The sequence below is a fragment of the Helianthus annuus genome, chromosome 7, assembly GCF_002127325.2.
Source record: "Helianthus annuus cultivar XRQ/B chromosome 7, HanXRQr2.0-SUNRISE, whole genome shotgun sequence".
Taxonomy (NCBI): Eukaryota; Viridiplantae; Streptophyta; class Magnoliopsida; order Asterales; family Asteraceae; genus Helianthus; species Helianthus annuus.
Window position 1 is genome coordinate 119,899,877 of NC_035439.2, and position 19,488 is coordinate 119,919,364.

The 19,488-nt window shown below is 32.4% G+C and overlaps 1 long non-coding RNA gene across 19 annotated transcripts; it reads right to left on the reverse strand.

The window, feature by feature from the left end:
- Positions 1 to 630: 630 nt before the first annotated feature.
- LOC110868331 lies at positions 631 to 5,346 on the reverse strand. 19 transcript variants are annotated; one of them, XR_002552391.2, is made up of 10 exons: positions 5,072 to 5,346; positions 4,636 to 4,876; positions 3,900 to 3,980; positions 3,687 to 3,792; positions 3,321 to 3,508; positions 3,027 to 3,242; positions 2,837 to 2,915; positions 2,624 to 2,737; positions 1,590 to 2,092; positions 631 to 1,301 (listed from the first exon to the last, which is right to left on the reverse strand). It is a non-coding gene; the product is annotated as an uncharacterized LOC110868331 (long non-coding RNA). The 19 variants fall into 19 exon arrangements; XR_002552389.2 differs by having other exon boundaries at positions 2,616 to 2,737; XR_002552395.2 differs by having other exon boundaries at positions 1,590 to 1,790; positions 1,996 to 2,092; positions 2,624 to 2,915.
- Positions 5,347 to 19,488: the final 14,142 nt, after the last annotated feature.

Below are 19,488 nucleotides of genomic sequence, written 5' to 3' on the forward strand. Positions count from 1 at the left end.
TATTAATTAAAGGTTCATATTATTAGAATTACTTTTGTATTATGTTATTACTTTTATTCTAGAAAACATAAAAAATTACAGAAAAAATATCTTTAACTCACACCACATTCTTCACCACTCGACATTCACAAATTGAAGAAGGCTCTGGTCATTTGTCCAGAGGAGTCTCGCCGATCTGGGTGTAAAAAACTTTAAGCTTGGATATGGGTTTGACTATTTAACGTAACGAGTTCAAGCTCTAGTTTAACTTGTTTAGATCTTTATATAAGTTATAAACTTATAGCTCGGTTTGTAAGTAAAAGTAATTTTTATGAGTTAGAATTCTAGAATCTAGTGACTTGTTTAAATATCTATTTAAAGTTAAAAACGTGGTTCCTTAGAAACCGTTGTACCTTTTTTAACAGTCGTGATAATATTGATGTGACGAAAAATAACTCTTAAATTAACCATTAATTATAGTAATTTTTAATTCAAATTCAACTCATTTATTATCATTAATTACGAAGTATTTAATTGTTATGTTTCTATACAATTATAATCCCTACATAACATTTTCTTTTAAAGGCAAACACAATCACACATACATAATATTAGTGTTCGGTTCTTTTCTTATAAAGAATGTAAATGATATTTGCTATGCAACTATACATTTACTATATTAAATAACTAGGTTATCACCCGGAAATTTTCCGGGTAGAAAAATTTAATTTACAACAAATAAAAGTATAAAAATAACATTTACATATATACCCCCACAATGATTTAGCCATATTTAAAACATGGAAGACATGTTGACCTGTGGTTGAGCAAACCTCGGTACCCATGATTGCTGGTTCGCTTCATCCCAACCAACCTTCATAGTTGTATCAGCAGAAACGATGTATAACAGTAGTTGCAGCAGTTGATAATGCAACAGTGGTTCTTCAAGTTTCATCATCAGTTGTTGAAAAATGGCTTCATCGGTTACCTCTCTTTGACACCCTTCAAGCATCAGTCGCAGTTATTACCTAGTGGGAGCTTCAAGTTATATACCGACAAAAAAAAAATAACTATGCTTTCCAAATAAAGCTATAAACATGGACAGGATTCGACATTGATCTTTTTCTTCAAATAGCCGTCTCTCCCGTCGAGTATTTCTTCTCCCAGCAAGTAAAGAGGTTAAGCGAGTTTTTCAATCTTTCTTTGCTCTGTCTTCAATTCCACCTTTGTCAGCTTCCATGTCTAATGATATGTCTTCCAATTGATTATGTACCATCGGAAACAACGTCTTTACTCCTTGAAATAATTCCTCTCCAACGAAACTGATGACAAAAACCCAAATAAAAAAATTCATATTATCAAGTTTCCTTGATTTAAAGGGCTCAAATATCAAAGAATGTGCGATATGAAGTGATTTTCATCCAAATAAACATTTGCTCTTGTTTATGATTTTTAAATGACTTTTTATACTTTTATGACACTTAACTCTTCTTTATGATCTCAAAATCAACCCATGTTTTTTTCCTGAAATTATCAGCGATTTCAAAAGCAGATACTCTCCTAAATTTATTAGCAATTAACATCTAAAAATATCTTGAGCATTTACTCACTTGTTCAGCACGTGCTTGGGCAACTTTTACTACGTTTTAGTTATACCAATGGCCATCCTTCTCATAGCCACTTTTTCAATCACAATAAACGGTAACCATCATATACAGAACTAAACAAAACTACAATGGCGAAGCTCAAGTATGATTTATAAGCTTTTGGTTCCGAGAATGCATTCCTCCGTGAGCATTTAGCCGTCTCACCTAAAGTATAAGAGGTCCATTAACTGCTCTCTGCTCTGGTGTCATCTTTGGAGTCCAAATGATGCAAAGCTTCTCCAATTTCAGAATATGTTAACTCACAGTAAACTTTATAGGGATCAAAACCCCATGTGGGATGTTTCATTCAATAGAAGCTTTGGATCTTTTCAATACTCCATGAAAATGAAAGGGATAAGACACAAATTACCTTAGAATCATTGAGTGAAGTCCTCATGGGACTGTAAATATATCTTTACTCTGCAATTCATCTCCATATATGCTTACAACAATTTGGCACATGATCGCTGCAAAATAAGATCAAACAAAAAGTAAAAAGACACACTGCATCAATCCATCATAATAAAAAACATAAAATGATGATTAAACAATAAATGAAGAACTAGACCTGGATTTTTCTTTATCCTTGTCAACTTCCATTTTTTATTGAGCTAACAACCCAGTTTTTACGAACAACACGACTACTTGTTTTTTAAAACATCACAGATTGCACTAAGTTACTTGTATGTCATCATTAGTTAACATGGGTGCTTCTCTTCTATAATGCACGCATCACCTTCTATCCACTAATTCTTAACTCCTTGTAGGAGTAAATTTTTACAAAATTAATTTTACCAAAATACAGTTGCGATTATTAAATCATTAGGCTACTTTATATTTACCCACCCACCAATAGAGTAGAGATCAAACTATTTTTATTTAGCCCATCTTCGAAAATTAATCCACACATATATGACACGAAAAGTAATAATCAAATTCAATTAGATAAAAGGGACACAAAATAACACCAAATCGATAAAGAAAAGGAACCTGCTTACAATCAACCGGAGGAACGATTTAAACCATCCACCGTCATTCGCCGCTCAACATCTTATCACAAAACCATTCGAAATCCAAAGGTTGCCATAATTCAGAAGAACCGTCGTATCAAACTCCAATCCAACATAAGTTAGTTGTTACTTGTAGATCTAAATAGAAACGAAACATGCAAGAATTATGATCGGAAGGATGTAAAGTGATAATTGGCTCACCTCGTGTCTCTCAGTTGTCATAGGTAATGTTGATCTACTGAGATAACATACACACACCTCGAATCAGTTCGCCGGAATCCTAATATAACCAAAAGACACCAATAAAATCAAAATAAGATGAGTATAAACCAAATCAATCCACATCACCTCAAGGTTATACAAAGTCTATAACAGGTTAAAAAATTAATACCTGATGAAGACTTAAAAAACCACCTCAAGATTAGAAATGCGCCAGGGTGAATGGCGAAGAATCCAATGATCTGAGAGAATCGGCAAAGAGGAGAGGCGGAGAGATGGAACGTGTATTAGGCGAAGAATCAACTTTTTTGGTCTGGAACCAGTATGTCGTACCAATTCGGATGGAGTTTGCTTTCTGATCCCACATGAACCACACTTACACTGAATCCTATTACAAAATAAAACGAAAATTAGAGTCAATTAAACAATCAAAGCATTATATTAAAGTCGAGAACGGTGATCTTACAGATGAAGCTTTGGATAGTAAATGCCTTCAATGTCCGTACAGACGACAACTATTTTGTCAGGAAGTGTACTCTGGTCATTGCTTTCTGTACAACTGCTGACTTTAGATTGACTTTCGTCTACAACCGATTGGTCAAATGAAAACTGACCCTTACATTCTGGGCAGCAATATTCATTGTTTTCCGGATCCTTAAATCAATATAATCAATTGAGTTAAACTATTAAAGTCATGAATCAATATAAATGTCACTAATCAGCATGTACCCAAAGATTAACCATCATAGTACATCTAAAAATACGAAGATGCCCAGAAAAACATCAGAATCCACAAAGATGAAGTTATGAAAACATGACTGCAACAAATTACCTTCTTATGATTGAAATATTCATGATCAAGATCTGTAGCAGGTCCCACTTGGATCTCATCCAGAATCCAAATGCTCGTTTTCTATACTGTACGTCTCTTCTATTCCCTAAAAAAGTGAAATAAATTACGAAAATTACCAAAGCAATTACGAAAAAAACAGCCAAATACAAAATGCGATTACAAAATAATATACGGACATAAAAGTCACTTCACCTCTCCAAATCTTCCAACTTTTTGACCCGACTTGTCTCCGCCCAATTTTAATCATCTCTGCCCAATTTGCCTGTTATTAGGCTAAATACACATAGACACCAATCAGGCTTGAACCCACAACTTATAGTTCATCATGAAATATCTGCACCGATACCGTAATTCGCCAAGTATGGGTACCGGTACCGAAAATGTTCGGTACGGGTATTTGAAGGTAAAATACAGGTGTCGTACAGAACATATACTGAACCGAAAGTACCGGTACCGAAAACGTCAAAAAATGGGTACCGATTCGGTACCAAAAAAAAACCAGTATGAGAAATTCGGCACCGGTACGGTACCGTTACCAAGTACCAAATGTTCATCCCTTGTTCATGTATGCACAATTAGTTTATAAAATGCAAACAGTAATCTTAATCTTTGGGTAATATATTAATCATCCCTTTACATAAATGTATTTGCTATTATTTTACAATTAATCGTCTCTTTACATAAGGATATTTGTTATTATTTACAATTAACCAAACACTTTCTAGAGGAGGGGTCCTCCATTTGATACATATATAAATTTTTCACCAAAAATGAGCTACATGTTCAGAAAGCGACATGTTATTATATCTCATAGAAAAAGGTGAACAATATACATGATATCCAAAACAACACATTTCAACATATATAATATATATAAAAACTTCCAAAATCCCTCACAACAAATACATCATAGAAATCAAAATCTTACCGTTGTTGAATTAGTCGGATAGTCAGCGACAAAACGAACGATTGACAACCGTAGTGATGGAGAAGGCCGTTTTTCAGGGCTTCCATGACTTCTTCAGAACCGGGAGATACAAAATGACTAATACCCTTTTATAGAAGTGAATGATCTACTATATCGTATATCAAAGGGCATAAACATATCTGGGTCTGCAAGTTCTCCTTCGAAGTTTGGTGACCATCATCATCTGGGACAAATCTCTTTACTGGTAGCACAAAAAATACAATGCATTAGAATAGTGGGAGGAAGTGGCGGATTGAGATTGTAAAAGTAGAAGAAAGAAGACAAGTGAGATCTAGGGTTCATAAAAAAGTAACGTATTTGATTAGTTGGGTTATATCAGGTTACATATCCACAACAAAAAAAAGAAAAAAAAAAGAAGTAAATGGGATTATGATACCTGGGAAATTCCTCGAATTATTACAGAGGTTAATGGATTATAGAAGTTGAAGAAGAAGGAAAAGAATGAACAACATGAAGGGATTATCACAGCGCGAAGTGAAGGAGAAGAATGAATCGGCGGTGAAAGAGGTGGACATTTAGGGTTTTAGAACATCTAAATACCCGGGTCATAACATGGATCCCGTGTCTGCCCACTTGGTTACGGATCCCGCGTCCCAAATTTACTTGTGTGTAATATTGTTTCCCTCCTAAAATCATCCTCTACTCAACCGTAGGATGCCACATAAGCAAAATAGCTTCATCATTTAAGGACACGTAGCCCAAATCATCTCATTTATTAATATATATAGAGGTAGAGGATGCTGTACAAAGTCCATCTTTTGTAAGAAGTGTAAGAAATAATTTGGGAATGACAAGTGTCCCTCATCTTAATTAATTCAAAAGGGTATATTAGTAATTGTACATTCTTGTCAATTAATCGATTTCCAATATAACTGAAAAAAAAAACTGGCGATGAGAATGTTTAGGGATTGATTCGAATTTTGTATTTTTTTGCAAGATCCAATACGATTGTTATCTACGTATCATTCTTCATCAATTATAAATACAAGAAGTCTTATGAAATCGCTAGAGACAATACAGTTGTTTAACTTCTGCGCCCTTCTTCGATTCTGGTGTTTTAAAGGGTTATATACATACAGCTTCGATCTTGAATTGGTGTTTTAATGTTTTTTGGATTCCAGATAAAACACCATGACTTGAATCATAGTCATGGTGTTTTAAAATCTGGGAATAGTTCGTATTGATTGTCCAGATGTTAAAACACCATGGATGTAATCACAATACAATGTTTTCTGGATTCTAGATAAAACACCATGACTTGAATCATAGTCAATGTCTCCAGATTTTTAAAACACCATGCCATGAACAATGTCTCTAGATAAAACACCATGACTTGAATCATAGTCAATTTATCCAGTTGTTTTAAAACACCACGTCATGAATCTGATTATACAATGTCTCCATATAAAACACCATGACTTGAATCATAGATGTTTAAAACACCACACCATGAACAATGTCTCCAGATAAAACACCATGACTTGAATCATAGTCATGGTCTTTTAAAATCTGGGAATGTTTTGTATTGATAAAACACCACGCCATGAACAATGTCTCCAGATAAAACACCATGACTTGAATCATAGATGTTTAAAACACCACGCCATGAACAATGTCTCCAGATAAAACACCATGACTTGAATCATAGTCATGGTGTTTTAAAATCTGGGAATGTTTTGTATTGATAAAACACCACGCCATGAACAATGTCTTCAGATAAAACACCATGACTTGAATCATAGATGTTTAAAACACCACGCCATGAACAATGTCTTCAGATAAAACACGATGACTTGAATCATAGTCAATTTATCCTGTTGTTTTAGAACATCACGCCATGAATCTGATTATAGATCTCTTTATGATAACGTATGAAGAATATGCAACCAAAGACCTCCCTACAATTAAGGTGAATCATTAATTCTCATATTTAAGGAAAAAGGAGTGAATGTAGGTGTTTTTGGTTGTGTAGGTTACGGTTACCACATTTCAAACATTGAAAAAGACACTATTGCCCTTCAATTTTACATAAGGTCCCTCTAATTAAAACACAATTTACATTTTTATACCCTATTGATCTCAACCATTAGATCAAATATCCAATGGTTTAAAACACTTCTTACTCTTCTCACATTTTAAATACTTTTTACCATATATATATAGATATAGATTACTATTATACTTATACAAATACTATTAAGCCTCTTTAAGCCCGAACATGAATTTCAGGATCATCTTCACATATTATTATTTTTTTAAACATGAATCTAATATGTTTCTACTTTTACACGTTACTTGTATCTCGACCATTTAAAGATGATCATCATCATTTCACATACCTAATAACTTTAATCAAATAACTTTAATGTTGTAGTTTTTTCCTCGCATGTGAAATAAGGTTCCACACGATTAGGCTAAAGGATATGGGGAGGCTCATCCCCATGAGGATGGGCCATTACGTAGGCGCCACATCACCAACTCATGGAGGATGACCTCCATACATTTTGAGGGGGTGGAGGATGAGCCTACCCCACCTATTATTTTATATTTTTTTAAGTTTTTTTGTTAATTTAATAAAAACTTTAAAAACATTAAAAATTATAGCATAAAACAACCTAAATAAATTCATTTCATAACATTAAAGAAAATTACATTTCCTAAAAATAAAAATTACTAATCCTAAAAATGGAAAACATAGAAAACGAAAAAAAAATTACGATAAGATTAAAAAACTAAACAACCTACGACGTCCATTTTTTCTTCATCTCTTCTTTCATCTTCCGATAAACCTCGCGTTCATCCTCCAGAACCGAGTCGAGATCCAACCTCATAATCCTAAAATCCTCCGCTCGAGCATAGTCGGCCGACACGGTTTTCTTGTGAGTATATTTTTCGGCCGCGAACTCTTTGAACGAACGGAATTCGTTTATCAACTCGTCCATTTTCAACGATGCCTTCGAGCCGCCCCCTCCACCCGAGCCGCCCCTCCACTCGAGCCGGCCCCTTTGCGCTTTCCGGCCGCGTCTTTCTTTGCTTTGTCCCTTCCGGTGGTACGTTCCGACTCGTGAACGAGCAACACATCCTCGTCATCTTCCGGGTCGTCGTTTATGTCGATTTGACAACGAGCGGTGGAGCCTCTCGCACTATAACTTCCGGACTCGGAAGTTTTAGTCCGTTTGGCGGTTGCGATCTCATTTGGAACCGACTTCCATTTTTGTTTTTTCCTTACAACGTTCCATGCTCGAAAGTGCAGGAAAAGCGTTGATTTTGAGAGTCTCACTTAGCGATAGCAAGGTTAAGAATGTCCTCGTCGTTACTCCCGCTAGGAGGACAAGTGTAAATTTGGTTATAAATCCTGTTAAAGTTATTGATGACCTTGCTCATTTTACGCCACTTGCCCGAGACGGATTCGACATTACGAGCCGTACCATGCTCCATAATCGTGTTAAATCTATCCGTTGTCGCCTTCCAAAAACTACTACCCGTTTGGTTGTTTCCTAAATTTTAAAAAATATTGCATTAGTAAAAATAAAAAATAAATGTTTTAAAATTTAAATTAAAACTTTGGTTCATACCGATTATCGGGCAAGTAGAGGACTTAACAATTTGCTAGCGCCTCCTCCTCTACTTTCGTCCAATGTCTCCCCTTTGCTCTCGAACCGCTTTTTGGCGCGATTTCGGGTACGTTTTCAACCTTCTTCCCCTTCCCCTTCCCCTTGTTTTTTTTTTTTTTTTTTTTTTTTTGCGATTGAGCTCTTGCGGTGGCGATTCGGGGACGACTTCTTCATCATCATCATCATCGTCAAGTTGAACCGGGGGTTGCGGTTGGGAAGTTGGCGGTTGCGATTGGAGTTGTTCAAACGTGTTGCGTTGCATGATTTGTTGGAGTGCTTGGTATTGTTGCATTTGTTGAAGTTGAGACATTTGTGAGAAGGCGTTGGGTGTTTGTTGGAAACCCGAAAACGGAAATTGCAGAGCCCCCCACGAAGGATCCATAGTCGGAGTGTAAGCGGGAGTCGAAAAAAAGTTAGGTTGGTTCGGGTTGGGATTATTCGGGTTGGGGTTGTTTGGGTTGGGGTTGTTTGGGTTGAATGGATTCATGATTAGAGAAAATGGTACAAAAAATATGGAGTGTTTTTTTATAAAAATGGAAGAGAATTGGAGAAGAATAGGAGTAGAATGGGAGAGAATTGTACAAAAATGGATGAGATAGAGGGTATTTATTTAAATTGAAAACGGAAAAAAAAAATTATTAAGTGGCCCGTCTCCTCCGGCTGTGGAGAGTCGACTTTGCCGAGCCGAGCCCAGAGGGCGGTGTGGGGTACCGCCGCCGGTCCTAGCCGGGCCTCAGCCGACCCCATACCCTTCAGTCTTAGAGATAACATCCTAGATTCCTAGGTGCACCACCATTTCTACAGTTCCACTCCCCGTGCTCTTACCGCCATGTTATTATTATTGCTGTTTTTATTGACTTTTTAGCATTAATAATTGTGTATGAAGCCGACCATGATGAAGTGTGTGAGTAGGCGTGTCACAACTCAAAATCAACCACCACCGTCCATTTCAACTTCTCGTGCATTATTTCATGTTCCAACCACTATTCTTCTGCCATCTGTATTTCACTAAACAATCATATATCCTACAGTTGTTGGTGTGGATTATTTTGCATTTTTTCTTGCTAAACTAGCCCATCATCAAACTTCTCCAAGAAATATAATAATATGTGGTTCTAAAGCATCCAAATGTGCCACGTCACACGACATTAGATTCCACCCATATCTCAAACACAAATTTTCTCTTTTAAGGTATAGCTAAGTTGGTTCAGTGGTTTTTTACTAAATGATTTCCTTCTAAGAAGGTTTTATACTGAATGCATGTTATGTAAACATATGGGTGAGTATTATTAGGAGAGATTCGAATTTGGGGTGAGGGTTTTAACAACATATGCTGGTCCTTTGAAATAAGTTAAAAATTCAGTTGATTTACCGTTAAAAAAACAAATTTTCTCTTCAGTACCATGTACATTTCAAAACATCGTTTTTAGAAACGTACTAGATCAAATCCATCACCATGTATGTTAATTCTTTGTACTTCTCATCTAAATTTTGTGCTTATCAGGGGCGGACATACAACCAGCCCAAGGTGGGCGGGCGCACCTCGGAAAAAAATTAGTGGTATTATCCGTCGAAAATCCCGTCCGCAACCCTTAGAATTTTTCGTCCGCACCCCTTAGCAATTTTTTGTCCGCACCCCTTAAAAATTTTCGCCGGAGAAACTTGAAATCCGGCCACCCACATCACACACGAACGAAGGCTTTTTTCTCATTCGGTAAGGATCGATTCTTATTGTTTATATTCTTGGTTTAATAGTTTCTTTTGTAGAATTAGAGTTGTTAAAGTTTGATTTTTTTTCTTTTGATGTTATTTGAAACATTAGTAGGGTGATGATGTGTTTTAGGTTGTTTAAATGTTTACTTAAAAGGAATCCATAACTAGGGCTTGAAATTAGAAGTGAAAATTATAAAGTTTGGTGTTGAAAAGCATGAAAATTAATGGTGTTGTTTTATATTTAATAGGAATTTAGGAACCATGAGTAGGCAATTTATGGCGCAATTTGTTAAGAGAAAAGGGGTTGAATCATCTTCCGAATTCGTTGATGTGGATAATCTTTCTTCGGATCCTTATGATCGTAAGCCGATTGAATCATATAACGTGAATCAACGAGATGAGATTAGAAGGGCATATCTAATAAGAGGACCAAGTCAACCAAGAGGTATTGAATTCCCACAATCAACGTTTTAAGGTAACGAGTTAAGAAAATTTAAAGAAGAATGGTATGAAAAACACGAGTATAAGGGATGGTTAGAGTATAGCTCAAAATCGGATCGTGTGCTTTGCTTATGTTGTTGTTTGTTTAGGAGCCAATTTGGAGATCGTATAGACACGTTTATGTCCGACGGGTATAACAATTGGAAAAAATTACATGCGTCACTTGAAAAACATGTTGGCTTAGTTAACAGCTTCCACAACAAATGTTTCCAAATGAGTGCCGATTTAGTTAACGAAAATCAAACGGTACACACAATGGGACAATGGGACAATAGGACCACTAAGGAGAGACGTGAATACCAACTTAGACTTAGTGCTTCTACTATGCTTGGAAAAAAGGTTGTTGAATGGCGGATTGGTGTTTCGTGATCATGATAAATCAAAAGATTCATTAATAAAGGAAATTTCTTAGAGGTTTTAGAACTAATGGGTGAAATAAATGAAGAGCTTGGTAACGTTATCTTAGAGAATGCGTGTGATAATTTTACTGTATTTGACATTCCAAATATACTAAAGCTAGCCGAGAAGTATCCATATGATTTCAATGAAGACGAAAAAAGAAGGCTTCCAGTTTAACTCGAAAACTACATTGATTTTGTGAAAAAAGATAAACAATTCACCAACTTGGATGGTTTGTTAAGTCTTGTAAGGTTCATGGTTTCAACAAATATTCATGTAACTTTTACATTGGTATATCGGTTGTTGAAGCCTGTTCTCGTATTACGCGTCGCAACCGCAACTGTTAAAAGATGTTTTTCGGCAATGAAGAATATGAAGACCGACTTGCGTAATCGGATTGGCGATGAGAATTTAAGTGATAGTTGTATATGTTATATAGAGAAAGTTGCTTAAGAAAGTTGTTTTAGATGATGTTTTGGATAAATTTAAAAAAAATGTAAACCGGTATGGCGATGTTTTAATTATGTTTCTAACAAGGTTTGATGTGTTTTTGATGATTTTATAAATTTAGTTTGATGTTCTTTTGTTTTACAAGACTGACCCGATACGAACCGATTTTTTTACTTATATACCTAGAGACCCAAAATTTTTAAAAATGTTCTGCACCTATATGGAAAAATTCTTGTGTCCGCCACCGGTGCCAATGGTGGAGCTTAGTGTAAAGTGGGTACCCCCCCCCCCCTCGAATGTTTCGGTTAAAAGTGTAAAATTTCCTATTTTTCGTTTGAAAATTTTAAAAATTATATAGGATTGTCTTCCCAATTATTTTGCTTAAATATTTATACAATATATAAATTTGGTCTCATGACTTTCCGCCCTATCGGAACTTTTGGTCAAAGCTCCGCCACTGACCGGTGCTAAAAATGTTTCTTTTCATTGTCTTAGTCTCATGTCATATTAGCTTATTTGATCTACTTGTTGATCTTGAATTGATTTCTAGGATATATAATGTCATATTAGCTTATTTAATCTACTTGTTGATCTTGAATTGATTTCTAGGATATATAATTATTTTGAATTCTATGCAACATGACACCGATACACACTTTCTTTATTTTAGGCACTGATGCAAGTTCAAATCACGAAGTTAGTTAATTTTTTTAAAATGTGATATGCCTTTATAGCTATGCTAGAAAGAAATCATCGTTTGAGTCATGACATATGTCACATGTGTATGTATTTTTACCTTTATATCTCACTAGGTTATAATTCGGGAATACTCCCAGATTGTTAATCTTTGTTTCTAAAAAAATAAATATATACATATATATGAATAAATGAAAATTTCATAATGAATAGGGTAGATTAATCAATAATACGAACGTCTGTAGAAGTAAACATTTATAAAATGTAATACTGAGAAAAACATTTATAAACCCTAATACTAAACACTTTAAGCAGCAACTTCTTCATTAACTTCAGTGTAAACTTCTACTTTAACACGTGCAAGACGTCATTAAGGAATACGGACCAAATCTTCTGTACCTCTAAAAACCATCATATCAAATTTTGACTCCGAAATCATGTCGAAGATAATAAGTTGTTCATCTTCAATTTTCATGTCTTCTTTAATTTGATTTCATCCAGTAGTCATATAAAAATTTTGACCATGTTTTTCCATAACAACCAACCATGTACGGTTAGGAAAAGCGGTTATAGCACATTTGTAAGTTCAGGAAATCTCCTGATCTTATCACACATGGATGCAGTTAATGTAGGTTAACAGGTAATCTTATAAGATAATGTTGAAGGTGTTTGTCAAGACGAAATCATGACTCTTTTGTGCTACTGCTTTTATGTATCTTTTTTTTGGACATGCAAGTTCTCTTCTTATCATGTTTTTTTTGGTCGTTGGTAGTTTAAGCTTAAAGACAATTAGTGGTATATCATCATGACAGATACCATATTTTTGAATATATCTAACAGTGGTATCAATTCTAAATGCTTGTTGATTATCGATGTTCAAATATATATATTTAGAAATTAAAATGTGGTTGTTTATATGTGTTTTGCATTATTATATAAGTTCTAACTCAATTCCTAAAAAATTAAAGAGGTAAAGTAAGGAGTGACAAAAAATTAAAAATCAATATGGATTAAGTTTTAAAACGTAAGAATACATGTAAAATTGAGAACAATATTGAATTACCTTGCATAACGTAAGAGAACCAACATCTGAAATCTGAAAGATTTTGGGAAAAAAAGAATTTCATTAGTCTCTTCAATGTTTAAACAATAATATATGATAAAACAAAATAAGAAGCAAAGTAACAATCATTAGCGACGACATTCATTGGAAGTTCAAAAGAAGATGAATATAGTTGTTTGAACGCATTATGCATTTTCTAAACACCAGCAGAAAGCTAAAATAAAACATCATAACACACGGTTATAATTATAGAATCAAAACTTTTATCATCTAAAAAAATAATTAAAACTAACATAGATTTATCATCAATGGAAAACATGAAAATACGTAGAAATGATAGTACAATACATGAAAACTTACTGGAAATTTATAGAGTGATGAAAAAAATATGACAACGTAGAAAAAGTCAGAATCAAGATTCAAAGAAACTTGAAGATGAAATGAAGAAGTATGTATTTTTTTTCTATTTATAGACATAACCTATTTAAGGAATAAATAATGACATCATTACAAATCAATTACAATCAAATTAATGAGCTTAATTATATAAAGGATGTTAAATTTAGAAAGATTACGAATTTTTTAAATTAGTCAATACTACAATCTAATTTCTATAATCATGATATTTATAAACTAAATATAAAATTGTAACTTATTTGTACAAAGAATTTAAAATAAATAATTAGTGTTACTTTCATGAAAAGTAACTAAGGATAAGAGTAATATGAAATTTGTAATTTTCGTTTTTATCGTATGATTAGATTAGTAAATAAAAAATGTAATCTCATAAAATAAGAAACATAAGTAAACATCATTTCGAAGCAAACGCCAAAATAGATAACTCAAAATGTCATATTAAATAGGGAAACCATATAAATGTTTTAAATACAAAATAAAAAACTCAAAGCAAACACTCCAATAACAAACCAAATGTTTTTTTATTGTAACAATCACTTATCTCGTTTATCAATTCTTGGCAACATCTTCATCAAGACAAATGATGTCAACACTTATGCGAGGTTTACTTGCTGACGACCCCAGTCCCTGTTCAATCGCATACAAATCACTAAGGTTACGCTTCATCGGCTGATGATTGCTTCAAGTCAACCACATAATCCTTTGAAACAGTTCCGTAAATTTTTCAAAGTAAATATAAAAAAACTAATCATAAGTCCGTGTTTAAACAATTTTTCAAAGTTTACATACTTGAGCAATTAGAGATAAATATAAAGCGAATCACCCGTTAGCTAAAAACGGTTGAAATTGCTTTTTTTTTTCAGAAAACCAAACTTTATTAATTACCAAAAGAGGCATACAAACAACAATTAAGCTGCCAAAAAACACAATAAGATACATCCAAAATACTCTTACCTCATTACACACCCAATCACTTTAAAACAATTATCTATAGACATACACTAACCAAAGTCTTAACCAGAGAAAGCGGACCAGATTGAGAGATTGACGCCTATCGATCTGTTATTCATCTATCAGAGAGTAGCCTTCTTAATGTCTTGCACTATTTTAGTTTGAAAATAATCGAGCCCTTTGAAGATCTTATCATTTATCCTTAACCATAGCCTTCATACCCATTTCATTTACAAAAATATACAACATCACATAACAATAATGAAACTCGGAACCCCAAATGTGTAGAAATAAACAAAAAACAGAGCAAAGATTATAACGAAAAATACAAAAGAATGTATGAAACAGTACATAAATAAAATAATAAGTAAAATGATCAGTAGAAAGAGACCTGATTTGCATAATAATCTTTTGGAAGAGATCCTAACCGGAGTTTTGTATAATAAAACCTACACTAATAATCAAAATTCTTTTTTATTCATTGGATGTGCACACAAAACTTGAAAGAACAAAAATACCAAATATCAAAATCAAGAACTAAATTAAAACTCCAATAGAACCTACAAAACATTTGAACGACAACAAAGCTTACATTAATGCATCGTCATAAATACCATATTCAGCTTCATACACCATTGATAAAAGCCATATTATGAAGCCTAAAATCACAAACAATATCTTAGATCAACAAAATGAATCAAAAGAATATCAAGATCTAACTTTACTTAAACAAAATACAATAGCAAACATATAATTTATTGATTTTGTTACCAGTAGAGAGAAGCAATTTAACAGTTCCGTAAATTTAATGAAGCATGATAACAAATCAACAAAGCTGGTTACAAAAGATCCCTGTAACACAAAAATTGAGGTTCATCGCATCGTAAAAAGAAATCACACAAAGAAATCACACAAAGCTGAGAACGGGTATTGTAATCTACTGGTCCAACATAAGACATAAAACTATTTATATTTATCTTAATATACCTAATAAAAACAGGTTAAAAGGGAATCAAGTCTGGGTATTACTCATGGAAACCAAATGATAAATATAATTTCATAAAATTTATTGATTGTTAACAAACTTATGCCAAGACGCAATCAACAGGCCGCATATCTATTGTGTTAAAGCGCAATAATGAAACTCGAAACCCCAAATGTGCTGAATTAAACAAAAAACAGAGCAAAGATTATAACTGAAAATGAAAAAGAATGTATGAAACAGTACATACATAAAATAATTAGTAAACTGGTAAGTAAAAAGAGACTTGATTTCATTAATAATCCTTTCGAAGAGATTCTAACCGGAGTTTTGTATAATAAAACCTACGCTGATAATCAAAATTCTTTTTTATTTGTTGGATGTTCACCTAAAACTTAAAACAACAAAAATACCAAATATCAAAATCAAGAACTAAATTTACACTCCAATAGAACCTACAGAACATTTGAAATAAGTTTACACTCCAATGGAATGCAAATACCTGTTACTTCATTAAAGCACTTATTTTGCAACCCAAGTAAAAAAACCGGTAAAATAAGTTTGAAATATACCTTCACATTATGTTTTATATCCAAGTCAAAACACAACATAATACATTGAAAGAAATTATAAAGCAAGAGAATTCAAGTAATAAAAAGATAGAATTTTGATGTTAATTACCTTAGCGTCATCCCTTGTAAGCCGAAGAGAATAATTAATTAACAAAGAAACCTTCTTAGAGCATTCCATCAATTCTGTCACATTAAAGATAAATTAAGTTAATTGAAAAAAGGAATGGACTAAACTGGTGAAACACATTAATGGTTTACTTCTAAATTTAAATTAAAATAATGATTGACTTCCAAATTTAAAATCAAACACATTAATGGCGAACTTTCAAATTTAAATTTAAAATAATAATTGACTTCAAAATTGAAAATTTAAAATCAAACACAATAATGGTTTACTTCAAAACTTAAATTTAAAATAATGATTGACTTCAAAATTTAAAATTTAAAATTTAAAATCTGAAAATCAAATCACTAATATCCAATCCCGTAAATCAAGCAAACTTATTAGGAAAGTCTAACTTTGCCAAGAAAAACCAACCGACATGGTACCAATTTCCAGCCACACAACCATATCTCGGTCCAACATAGTTGCAGCAAAAACTTCGGACCATCCAAAATAAACATCTAATTAATCAAAATAAAAACACATAAACCTTGAATATTACTCAATTTATGACTACTATCCCCCAAAACAAAACTTTGTCAACAAATTATACTAACTTATGCAATGGTAAACCATAAAAATAACAAATTAATTTAGATGATTAGCCTTGCAGAAAACACAAATCGGGAAAGTTTACTTGAATCGTTAACAAAAAAAAATCAGACTCGGATTGGGTTACTCAAGCGGATATTGTAAACAAAAAACAGAGCAAAGATTATAACTGAAAATGAAAAAGAATGTATGAAACAGTACATACATAAAATAATTAGTAAACTGGTCAGTAAAAAGAGACTTAATTTGCATAATAATCCTTTCGAAGAGATCCTAACCGGAGTTTTGTACAATAAAACTTACACTGATAATCAAAATTCTTTTTTATTCATTGGATGTTCACCTAAAACTTGAAAGAACAAAAATACCAAATATCAAAATCAAGAACTAAATTTACACTCCAATAGAACCTACAGAACATTTGAAATAAGTTTACACTCCAATAGAATCCAAATACATGTTAGTTCATTAAAGCACTTATTTTACAATCCAAATAAAAAAAAAACCGGTAAAATAAGTTTGAAATATACCTTCACATTATGTTTTATATCCAAGTCAAAATACAAAATAATACATTGAAAGAAATTATAAAGCAATAGAATTCAAGTAATAAAAAGATAGAATTTTGATGTTAATTACCTTAGCGCCATCCCTTGTAAGCCGAAGAGAAGAATTAATTAACAAAGAAACCTTCTTAGAGCACTCCATCAATTCTGTCACATTAAAGATAAATTAAGTTAATTGAAAAAAGGAATGGACTAAACGGGTGAAACACATTAATGGTTTACTTCCAAATTAAAATTAAAATAATGATTGACTTCTAAATTTAAAATCAAACACATTAATGACAAACTTTCAAATTTAAATTTAAAATAATAATTGACTTCGAAATTGAAAATTTTAAATCAAACACGATAATGGTTTACTTCAAAATTTAAATCTAAAATAATGATTGACTTAAAAATTTAAAATCTGAAAATCAAATCACTAATATCCAATACCGTAAATCAAGCAAAATTATTAGGAAAGTCTAACCTTGCCAAATTTTGAGAAGCTTGAAAAATAATGTGATTGTCGAAAATTATGGAAACTAACACAAAATTTGGAAGCAATTAAAACTTTAATATAATTTATCTTGATAAATTTGGAAATACATTACAATTTAGACAACTTTGATAAGTATCCATAATTGATATAAATTTCAAAAATTCAAATTTTGAAATAATCAGTCAAAACAATTTACTTAAATAGTTAAATATAATTCAAACTTAAATTCAAAACCAATGAGCTTAATATATTCATAATATAATCAATATCTAAATGATTGTGAAAAAGATCAATCACAATCATGGACCTGAGAAGAAGCTCGAGACCACTGATTCAATTTATACCTTAGTTGTCGAATGAAGAATGTTGTCTGAAAAAAAAAAACTCATCTTCAAATCTGCTGAAACCTGCCCTCGTCCAAACAACATCGACGCTCTTCTTCTCAATCCCGGGACCTTAAACAAAAACAATTATGACACAATTAATAAACACTTAATTCATAAAGTAAATGTGTCACAATTGTAATGCATATAATGATAAAGCCTCTTAAATCTATCAAATCCATTATTGATGCATCGACCTCCTAAGTCATTTTATTCAAATATATTCTGATTACAATATATATTCATATTATAATTATAACGATATTATTTTTGTAATCATTAGTAATCATTATTTATTATTATGAACAACAAGTGGTTTGAGGATTTTGACCTTACTAAAACATAAGCTGATAAATATATATGAAGGTTTTTAAAAAAATTAAAACGGTAAACTATTTATAGAAAAACAATCAATATTTCTAAAGCAACAATCAATAAGCTTTAAAAGATAATTTTGTCAATGGAGAAACTTCCAAATCCAAAAATAAAAAGAAACGGTTTAAAAAAATTAAAAATTATTTATTTTTTAGATACAAAATCAATATTCCAAAGACAAAAAACATTATACCTGATGAAAAATTATCAGACCACTGTAAATCTTCATGAAAACAATCAAAACACATCAGACACTAAAAAAATGCATAATCTTTAATGGATTGAGGCTTAATACAAAACAAATTTATTACAAAAAATATGAAACTGACAAATAACAGAGCATACACGATGAAACATAACATTATAAGGTAAAAAAAATTAGGAAAAAAATCAATCAAAATACCAAATTACCTTTAACATGTTCGACCAAGATTGATAGTCCGGCAGTGGCATAAAATTTAGGGTTTTTCATGAAAAAAAAACAAAACAAAAGAATCAGTAACAACATCAATCAATAAATACATCAAAAACAAATAATCCACTAATAAGATTCAAATCAGATAATGTAAAAAATTGAGATTAAACACTTAAAACACATAACAATCTAAAATACTTTACATACCTTCTGAATATGTGTAAGGATCTACAAAAAAATAGCAAAACAAACAAACATACGCATCTGCGGAGACGGAGATTAACAACAAAATTTAACTTTTTGGTGAATAAAATGATGATCGAACAACTTAAATCCGGAAGTATTTAACCTTGATTATGTAGTTTTACCTGAGATTTCTTTGAAAGATTCTTGAATCAATATGAAGATTGAACTCGGTAGGTAGAGAGAGAGAATAGAGAGAAAGAAGGGTTAGGTTAGATTTTTAGGGATTGTAATCGAAGATGGTAGGTAGAGAGAGA